Source organism: Sceloporus undulatus, chromosome 1 (genome assembly GCF_019175285.1).
Source record: "Sceloporus undulatus isolate JIND9_A2432 ecotype Alabama chromosome 1, SceUnd_v1.1, whole genome shotgun sequence".
In the NCBI taxonomy this organism is placed as follows: Eukaryota; Metazoa; Chordata; class Lepidosauria; order Squamata; family Phrynosomatidae; genus Sceloporus; species Sceloporus undulatus.
This window is the reverse complement of record NC_056522.1, coordinates 327,481,926-327,492,547: the sequence shown is the minus strand read 5'-3', so window position 1 is coordinate 327,492,547 and position 10,622 is coordinate 327,481,926. Positions and strand designations below refer to the sequence as shown.

The 10,622-nt window shown below is 43.0% G+C and overlaps 1 long non-coding RNA gene across 1 annotated transcript; it reads right to left on the bottom strand.

The window, feature by feature from the left end:
• Positions 1-208: 208 nt before the first annotated feature.
• LOC121920267 lies at positions 209-4,100 on the bottom strand. Its single transcript, XR_006101716.1, has 3 exons — positions 3,916-4,100; positions 714-770; positions 209-254 (listed from the first exon to the last, which is right to left on the bottom strand). It is a non-coding gene; the product is annotated as an uncharacterized LOC121920267 (long non-coding RNA).
• Between the last annotated feature and the right edge of the window lie 6,522 nt (positions 4,101-10,622).

Below are 10,622 nucleotides of genomic sequence, written 5' to 3'. Positions count from 1 at the left end.
TGTCCGTAATAGGGTAAGGGGCGTCTGGAAGAGACGCCCCTTTTTCAAAATGGGACGTCCTAAGGACGTCCCTTATGGCGGTGTGTAACGCGCCAAAGTTTACAATGACTACTATACAGTTACGTAGTTCAGAGCATCAACTTTAGTTTTTAAAAATAAATTTGGAAACATTTCTTCAATATGAATATAATACAGAAAGTGAAATGTACATACTTTGATTTAACAATTTCTTTTCCATATACATCTTCAATAACCTTGAAAAAGAGAGAAAGATTAGATATGCACCAGAATTGCTGCTTTAGTAAGTTTAAACCCCTCTTTTCCAAAAATATGCAAAAAATCTCATAAATTAGGTCACCATCAACACTAATACTATAGTAATGCTTCATGTTAACATTTTTATTCACTAAAATCCTAAGTTAAAAGGATTTACTGGGAAACAAGAATAAAGGAGAAAAATATCAAAAATCAACCTGTTTTTTAAAGCACATAAACATCAAGGTACAGTTGTTTCAACAGATATTCGTACAGTATTTATAAACAATAATGATAAATTCAAAATTAAAAAAGAATGCAGTCAAAAGTATTTTAAAATGTACAAATAAGCCAGGGAAAGCTGGTATCTCTGAATAGTTGTAACAATATTCCCATTAACATCTAGCATTTACTGTTGAAATAAGACAGAAGCACTGAACAATGTAGTAAGCTATTACCTTTGACTCAAAGGGTAGTTTTTTCTTGACACGTGGGGCCCAGTACTTATTTGCCAACTGTAAGAAAAAAGACCATGTCATTAAAATATGCAAAGAGACATCCAAGAGAGCTTTTACCATATTTTCTCCAATCCACAGAACAATGTGAGAATCTTTCCGCCTCATAATATCCAATGTATACAGTACCGTTAAGGGTGCGGTGCTCTAAACCAGTGGTTTCCAAACTTTGGTCCTCCAGATTTTCTGGACTTCAGCTCCCAGAATTCCTAACTGTTTGCCAAGCTGGGTGGAAGTCCAAAACACCAGGAGGGCCAAAGTTTGGAACCACTCTCTAAACTTTCAAAACTGAATAAATACTATTGTCTATTCTGAACTCCAGATCTTGGTGGGCTGTAGTTCCCATCCTGCACCATTGGCTATATTGGCTAGGGAGGATGAGACTTGCAGACCAACAGCATTTGGAGGGTGCCATAGAGTTAAGACAGAGTAAAAACATACAACTGAGCACTAAAGTTAGAATCGTTCAAGCCAACGTATTCCCTATTACCGTGTATAGATGTGAGAGCTGGACAGTGAAGAAAGCAGATAAGAAGATAATCAGCTCATTTGAGATGTGGTGCTGGAGAGGAGTGTTTGGATACTGTAGATAGCCAAGAAGACAAACAAATGGGTCCTAGAACAGATCAAGCCTGAAATCTCCCTGGAAGCCAAGATGGTCAAAATGAGGCTGTTGTACTTTAGCCACATCACGGGAAGTCACAACTCATTAGAAAAGACAATAACATTAGGAAAGGTAGAAGGTAGTAGAAAGAGAGAAAGACAACACACCAGATGGATAGACTCAATCAGGAAGGTCACAGGCCACTGGGAAGCAAGACCTGAGCAGAGCAATGGAGGACAGGGGCAAGGCGACCCTAACTGCAAAGGAAGACAAGGAACTGTAAAATGTAGAATACTAACAAAACAAAACGAAAAAGGGATGACATGACCAAATAAAAGCTAAAAACACACATATAAATTCCTTCTTCTTAGTCTTCCTCAAGGCATTCTGGAATTCCTCCAAGGCAGAAGGTTGAGATGGAGGACATCTCCCAGAAAAGGAGGACATCTGGCCACCCTGGACAGGAGGCTGTTACCAACAACAAACTCTGCCTCTACAGCTTGAAAAAGTTACTCGGGGGGGGGGGATGCTACAAATCCCAGAATCCTCCACCCAGCATATTGGGTAAAAGTTTCTGGGACCTGTCATCCAAAGGGTAACTTTTCTGAGATTTTCTCTTAGCAAAGGATTGGAGTGGAGAGCCACCACAGACCAAGTAAAACGTCCTGTGTTTGGTCCAAAACATATTGCAGAAATAATCCAGTTTGAGATCGCTTTAACCGCCCCGGCTCAATACTAGGGAAATCTGGGAACTATAGTTTTGTCAGACATTTAGCCTTCTCTGTCTGACAGCTCTGGGGCCACAACAAACTACAAATCCCAGGATTCCCTGGAACTGAGCCGGGGCAGTTAAAGCAGTCTCAAACTGGATTATTTCTGAAGTGTGCTTTGGGCTTTAGCTTCCCCTTCTGTGACTCCTTGGTTATCTTTCCTTTTTAATTTTCTCTCAGTGTGGCCTAGTGGTTTGAGTGATGGACCGTGACTCTGGAGACCAGGGTTCGAATCCCCACTGGGAGACCTTGGGCACGTCACACACTCTCAGCCTCAGGGGAAGCCAAGGGCAAACCTGTTCCGAACAAACCTTGCCAAGAGAACCCATGACACAACGCACACTCACACAGAGACTCCACGGAAGGAACGACACCCAGGGGAAAAGACACACAAAAAGTGTCCACATTGTAGAAACAATGCAGTTTGGCACCACTTTGTCGCCCCATCCTCTGGATTTTTAGTTTTACAAGTTCTTTAGCCTTCCCTGCCAAAGAGTGTAGGTGTCTCACAAAACTGCACATCCCAGGAGTCGGTAGGAAGGAGCCTTGACAGTTAAAGCGGTGTCAAACTGCTTTATTTATACAGTACAGACACACCTGGGGGGGGGGGTTATTTATTTATTTGGGCTTTGCTGGCCAGTATAGAGGCCCAAGGAGGTATAGAAACAAATCAGTCTGACACTCCCTCCTACAGGACCCTGGGATGTGTAGTTTTGAGACACCAGCCCTCATTTACAGGGAAGGCTTGGAAAACTAGAAATCCCAGGAACCTGCCCCTTTCCCTTAGAAGCCCTTCTCCATGGAGCTTCAAGCCCCCCTCTGACCCCATTCCCTCCTTCTCCAGAGCCTTCCGTTTGGCCTTTCCCTCCTTCAGGGAAGGCCTCATCCCCCAAAAAGGAGTGCAGGCGGAGGGAGGCCAAGACATACCCCAAGTATGAGGACATACTAAAAGAAATGGCAGTACATAAGAAAACCATACTTGCCCATAGAGCAGTGGGTCAGGATCCCCTTTGGGGGTCGAACAACCCTTTCATAGGGGTTGCCTAAGACCATCGGAAAACACATATTTGCATATAGCAATGAAAATAATTTTATGGCTGGGGGTCACCACAACATGAGGAACTATAATAAAGGGTCAAGGCATTAGGAAGGTTGAGAACCACTGCCATAGAGAACCATTGGAGAATACTTGCCCTTAGGGAAACATAGAGGGATACTTCCCCACAAGGAGACATAGGGGAATACTTGCCCATAGGGAATCATGGGGGAATACTTGCCCATAGGGAATCATGGGGGAATACTTGTCCCCCCATTTATGGTTGGGGAATCATGGGGAATACTTGCCCAAGGGAATCATGGGGGAATATTGCCCATAGGGGACTTCATGGGGGAACTCTTGAGGCCAAGTGCTCCCAATGACCCTCTAAGGGCAAGCCTGCCATTTGTTTCGGCGCTTTTGCCAGGAAAGGCTAAAGGGTGCAGTGGTTTGTTGGTTGGTATTATTTTGTTTAATTATTGTTATTTTAACTAGTTATTGTGGTTTTAAATTAGATATGTTGTTTATAACTTTTTAAGGGGGGGAAATATATTGTTTTTATGCTGTATGTATTTTAATGTTGTAAACCGCCCGGATTGGTTCGCCACGGGCGTATATATAATTATTATTTTATTATTATTATATTATTTTATTATTATTATTAAGGGCCTCTTGAAGCCTAGACAATGGCAGAGCAAGAAAGCGCCCTTCTGGTGCCCAGGCGGTGTCCCTGACCTGCGTGACGAACTCCGCGTTGATCTGGGAGACAGTGGGAGCCACGACCTTCTTAGGAGGAGGAGGAAGAGGCTCCTGTGAAGACGCCGCCGCCGAGGCCGCCATTTTGGCCCCTGGGAGGAAGAGCCCACGAGAGAGACTTGTTGGGAAACCCCCTCCCCCCTCCCAGGGCTGCGCTTGGACTCGGCCACTCCCCCTCCTCCTCTCGCTGAATAGTCCCGCCCATCCAGGCCGGAGCAGCCTCCGTTGCACTTCCGGTCCGGTTGATTAATCCTTCCCTCCACCAACTTGGCCCTGACACAAACGTTCCGGCCATTAATGAGACCCCCAGGGGGGAATAAGACGCAGTTGAAGCTCTGTGTTATCAGTCCTTTTGTTGTTGTTGTGGAAATGCACACACCCCCAATAGCCCCTGAAGCATTTTGAGGGCATTGTGTGTGTTGTGTGCCTTCAAGTCCTTTCTGACTTCTGGCAACCCTAAGGCAAACCTATCCTGGGGCTTTTTTGGCAGGTTTCTTCAGGAAGGGTTTGCCATTGCCATCCTCTGAGGCTGAGAGAGTGTGACTTGACCAAGGTCACCCCAGTGGGTTTACATGGCGATGCCTGAGAACTCAATAAACAAAGAATAACAATAAAAACTTTATTTATATCCCGCTTTTCTGGATATGGAAGAACCACTAATAACAAAAACCCCTTAAAAAAGAATTAAGCACATTGCAACTAAACTGTATAAGTTAAAATAACCCAATAAGAGAACTCAATAAAAGAGTAGTTGCTCTTTAATTTACCCCACTATGTCTCACGCAAATTATTGTACGATGTTTCAGTGATTTTAATATGATTTTATAATGTTGATGTTGTATTTAAGCATTTTATTGTTTTTATTATTGTAATTTTTTTACTATTGTATCTGGCCTTGATCCATTGGAGAGGCGGAATAAAAATAAAAATTATTATTATTATTATTATTATTATTTAGCTCTCTGTTTCGTGTTTAAGGATGGAAGCAGGGAGGAAGGAGGGAATTTAGTCAGGTTTAGCGTTACCATGAACTGAGATGGTGGCAGCTTTTATTTTACTGCCTCTTTTTAGAATGTATATTGTTGTTATTGTGTGCCTTCAAGTCGTTTCTGGCCCTATGGCCACTCTGTGGCCATAGAAGTTTATCACACGAAGGAGATTGGGAGTTTATCCCATGAATATCCCCCCCCCCCAAATTGCATAATTACAAGTAACGATTTCACACGTCACACAAAACACACCATTAAAGTGGCCACAAAAAAGCAATGCGCCTGTTTTTGCAATCCTTTGAGGCTGAGAAAGTGTGACTGTCCCAAGGTCACTTAAATGGGATTACTTGCCCAAGTTGGAATTTGAACCCTGGTTCTCAGAGCCATAGTCCAGTGCTCAAACCATTACACCACGGTGGCTCTCTCATACATATATGCATATATATGGGGGAAGTGAAAAACAGAATCTGAAATCCATAGTGTGGTGATACTTTTGGCATCTTAACAACAGTATTAGCATAATGTCAGGATCAGGAAATGCTTACTTACCATATATACTCGTCTATAAATCTAAATATGTATGCCTCAAAATTGACCCCAAGATCCCAGGTTGACTTATTTATGGGTCATGATAATGTGATAGCAGCTCTTTCAGATTTCTCCAAGTGGTGGAAGATAGTTTCTTTTTCTCTGGCACCAAGCAGAAAGAGTCCTGAGTGATTAATTAATTGCTTTTAAACAAACAGAGACCCTCTCCCACCATCTGGCCAGCTGAAACCAACAATGAAACAAACAGCTTCAATAAGAGTCTCTCTTGCCATATGCACACATACGCACACTGAAGGAGCCTCCAAGTTTGACCCTTGACCTATCCACAGGTCATGGCAAAATCCATAATTTTGGCCCCAAAACCTGACCTCAACATACATGAGGTTGACTTATAGTAACTTTTGTTACTTATATACAGTAACTAAGTAGGTGATCTACAATTCTAGGAAGAATGTTTAAGAATGTTTAATTTAGTGTGATCCCTCTTTATGCCACAGAATAAGAAAAAGTCCCACCCAAAGGAAAATAAAAGCCTGTAAACTAGCTATAAGGCCTGGATATCTAAAAGGCCCCAGATCCTGTTCTGTGAGCTTGCAGGCTAAGCACGGTCAGCTCTGGTTAGTACTTGCATAGGAGTTTATCAACAAATACTGGGTGCACTGCTGTAGCTTGTATTTCAGAGGAAGAAATCTCTTGAGTCTTCTTTGTCTAAGAAAACCCTATGAAATTCATGGGGTAGCCATAAGTTGACAGGTGGCTTGAAGGTACATACAAGCACATAATTTCAGTTAAGACTTAGAAGACAGTATGCAAAGGGATCTTGTAGCACCTTTGAGACTCCGGAGTTTATCACATGGGAGGAATTTCTCTTAATTTTGAATGAAAAGAAAGTGGGGCCAGAATTCATGTGAATTCGCTAGTTCAGCAAATTTACGTGAATTGCGTTCGAACTGACTTCCCATTTCCCGAAAATAGCTTGCCATTGCCCAAAATTGCATGTGGTAGTCTATCACGCAATAACGTGAAACCCTATGATTGCATTCGGATTGCCATTGGATTATATTTCCAGTTTCCCTTGTCTGATAACATCCTCCCTGAAAGAAAGAAAGTTGGCAGCATGAGCTTTTGTAGACCTGAGACTATCTGAGGAAGTAGGCTCAAGTCTATAAAAGATCATGCTACCAACTTCTATCTTTCACTTAGGTCCATAACACACTGCAGAAATAATCCAGTTTGAGACAACTTTAATTGCCCTGGTTCAATGCTAGGGAATCCTGGGAAGTGTAGTGTTTGTGAGACATTTAGTCTTCTATGTCAGAGAGCTCTGGTGCCACAAGAAACAACAATTCCCAGGACTCCCTAGCACTGAGTCAGGGCAGTTGAAGTGGTCTCAAACTGGATTATTTCTCAATGTGTTTCGGACCTAACTGAAAGAAAGAAGTTGACAGCATGAATTTTCCTAGACTTAGGTACAGTAAGTCTACTTCAGTTGCATCTGTCTATGAAAGCTCAAGCTGCCAACTTCTTTCTTTTAGTTAGTCTCAAAGGTGCTACAAGATCTCTTTGCATACCGAGTCTAAAGACTTACACAGCTATATCTTTGAATTCTACACTATACAGTATTATAGTTTCAGTTTCCATTTAACACTGTGGTGTTTATCACACTGACATTTTTGGAGCTTTTTGCAGCCCAGTTGTGATGTGACTGCGGGTCCAACTATGCGAATTCACGATAAACATGATGTGTTATCTCATGTGATTGCTTTCTATGGGGGGTTTTTAGGAGGTGCTTCCGCATTCAGTCTGCACTGACTCCTCATTTTGGTAAATTCAGAAACAAGCCACTGCCTCCCACCCCCTTTTAAAAAGCCCTCACTTCGATTTCATTTCGAATTGGTCTGTGGTGGAAGATCACTCTGATGTGGCCCCCTGGCCCCCTGCGTGCTGCTCCTCATCCCCCTCCTCCTCCTTCACCCCATCTCGCCCCCTCTGCCACCCTGCCACCTACCATCATCCCCTGCCTGCTCCTGCATCCCCATCTCGTCCTCTCTGCCACCTCTGCCACCCATCCCATCACCCCGTGCCTGCTCCTGTATCCCCATCTTGTCCCTCTGCCACCCTGCCACCCATCCCATCATCCCCGCCTGCTCCTGCATCCCATCTCATCCTCCTCTGCCACCCGCCACCCATTCCTTCATCCCCTGCCTGCTCCTTCACCCCAACCCTGGCCCCAGTGACCCCTGTGATCCATCCATCATCCCTTGACGGCTCCTTCACTCAATGAAGGATGACAGCTAAGGAGGGGGGCAGGGAAGGAGGGGGTAGGGTGGCAGGATGCAAGGGTGCCGATTCGAATAGTTGAACCCTCTGGTGCGGTGATACAATGTGCACTCACCACGCTTTGCTTGAATCCACATCATGTGATTTGTCTGGAATTGAACTGACTCCGCTTCCCCCTCAATTCAGAAGGGCATCAGAAAGGTGTGGTAAAATAACACGTTTTAACGTGAATTCTCATTGCTAGACAGGAGTGACTCCAGATCTGGTGTGAAAAACCATCACATTTCGTGTTGCTAGAACAGGAGTGACTGCAGATCTGAGCTGTAAACCCCCCATGTGCGATAAGGCTCGGGTATTACAGACAGATAGATGTGATTGCCCTTTGAGCATGGTGCCGAGTACTGGAAAGCTCAAAATTTCTCAGTCATCAGTGAAAAAGGCTGTGATCACTGCTTCCCTCTGCTGGACATTTAGTGCAAGAGTAGGAGCTACATGATGTACTTTTATTATGTATTTACTTACAGGCATCTTTGTCCTATGTTCATCAGTCTCCACATTAGTCTAAAACATAGTCTCTAAATTAGACTCTTATTTCTAGATTCTTGAAATAAAATCACTTAATAATGAATGTATTACATGAAGGAATTCTCCCAGGTTTTTTCAAATGTAAAGCTGTTATTAATACTTGAAATAGTGTATTATAAAGCAGCATCAAATTAAGTACTGACATATTTTAATAAATTATCTTTAAAATATTTGTACTGCACATTATTTATCATTCACACAGCGTCCAAATATTCTTACAAAGGTTTTTTTTTTAAATCACAATAAAACAATGACTATACAATAAAACAACTATGGGAACCAGATATAAATGAGACAGGTAAAAGGGATGCTTTTTAAAAATGTTAATTCAATATGAATTAAATTGATTACATTATCTCAAAAGCTTTTAAATTAACTATACATTAGGGTTGTGTGTGTGTTTTCTTCTGCAGGTACCTGTGACTAACATCCACAAAAGAGACCAAATTTGGACACTGTATCTAGATGGCACTAGATGGAAGATTGTGGGATTCTTCTTGGATAAGATAACTGACATATACTGACAGACATTCTTCTGAAGTTTGGAAAGAAACCCTATTAAGTTGCAATGGTTTAAGGGGAAAAGAAACTGAACTGAGTGCACACAAAACGGTTTCTCTGTAATGGAAGTAGCAGAGAAAGATCCGGAATAGATTGAATGAATGTTAGAAGTCCTTCCTTATATAAATTCTCTTGATTCAGTGAATCTGCTCTTGTGGGACTAACAATTGAATTGGGCCCAGGGATTTATGTCCCTAAATCTATATGGCAGTGGGGTGAGTCTTGGAAGAAAGCAACCAGGGAACCTTACATACAATACTGTTGATTGCCCTCAAGTCAACTTCAATTTATAGCTACCCTATGAATGTGAGATATCCAAGGGGCCATTCAGATTACCTTTTGCCCTGGTTCAGAAACCAGATTAAAAGTGGGAAGTTCATACTGGCCCTGACTCTTATACACACGAATTTTAGGCTTGGACACCCGTTCAGGGGCAAATGCCCCTTGGTGCGGGTCTTTTGAAAGCGGAGTTTTACTTGTATCTTTTGAGAAAAACTGGGTGCCGGCAAATGTGAACTTGGCTCCGGTCACGATTGGATCAAGTTCAGAGGAAGGATTAGGTCAGAGGGAGGGCAGAGGGTGGAACATTTCTCCCCTCTCACAGGCAGCTTTTTCTCTCTCCCCTTTTTTTGTAGTTTTTATTTTTGACAGACTATGCAAATAGTTCTACAGGCTGATACATATACATATTGATAGAATCTGTGTGCTTATGCTACATTTCCCTTTCTGCTTGCTGCCAGCACGGCAGGTCACTTTGCAAGAGGCTTTTTTTAAAATTATTTTTTTGTGTGTAATATGCGAATGCTACAATGCGAATGTTACAAATGTTTCCCTTTCAATTTGGCAAATTGATACAATATGTGAATGCTTTTGTTCCATATGTATTCGTGTATCTTAACGCATACTGGGTTTGCAGTTGGAGGGAAAGTAAGAGGATGCAGAGATGGCATTCTGGTGAGGTATTATTATTATTATTATTATTATTATTATTGGAAGATCATGGCATGGGGGGAGGCAAGGGCTTCGGAGGTAGCACTGGGCTGTAAGTGAAGGGGAAGCTAGAGGCTGGAAGGCTGTGGAAATCCATGACTTTGTGGGAGGCAGGAGGCTGGCATCCAAGGGGGAGGCAAGAGTTTTTGCATTGGGCAGGAAACAAAGGGGAGGCAAGAAGTTCCAAAGAGGAGGAAATGCTGGGCTGCAAGCGAAGGGGGAGGCAGGAGGCTGAAAGGCTGCGAAAACCCATGACTTTGGGGGAGTCACACTCTCTCAGCCTCAGGGGAAAGGCAATGGCAAATCTCCTCGAAACCAGCCTTGCCAAGAAAACCCCAGGATGGGGTCATTTTAGGATTGCCATAATCTGTAGTGACCCAAATACACACAACACACACACACACACACAGCTGGAGGTTTTAAAATATGACAAGTTGACAGAATATGCGCACACTGCCGCCAGTTTTTTTTAAAAAAAAGGAGGGGGGAAAGCACCCATTCGGTTGGCCAATGGCTGTAGGATATCTCACCTTTGACGAAAGCAGAAGTGAATTTGATTGACAGCAAAGGAGGCTCCACTTTAAAGTGGTACCACAAATGTGAACGTCTGAGGGGCAGATTGCCCCAAGTGAAGTAAAGGGGAGTGGGCATTTCTTTCTGAGTGGATTTGATGTGGGGGACCCAGATCTGCCCAGTTCTATCCAGGGCAAATGGGCGAGTGGGAATGGGGCC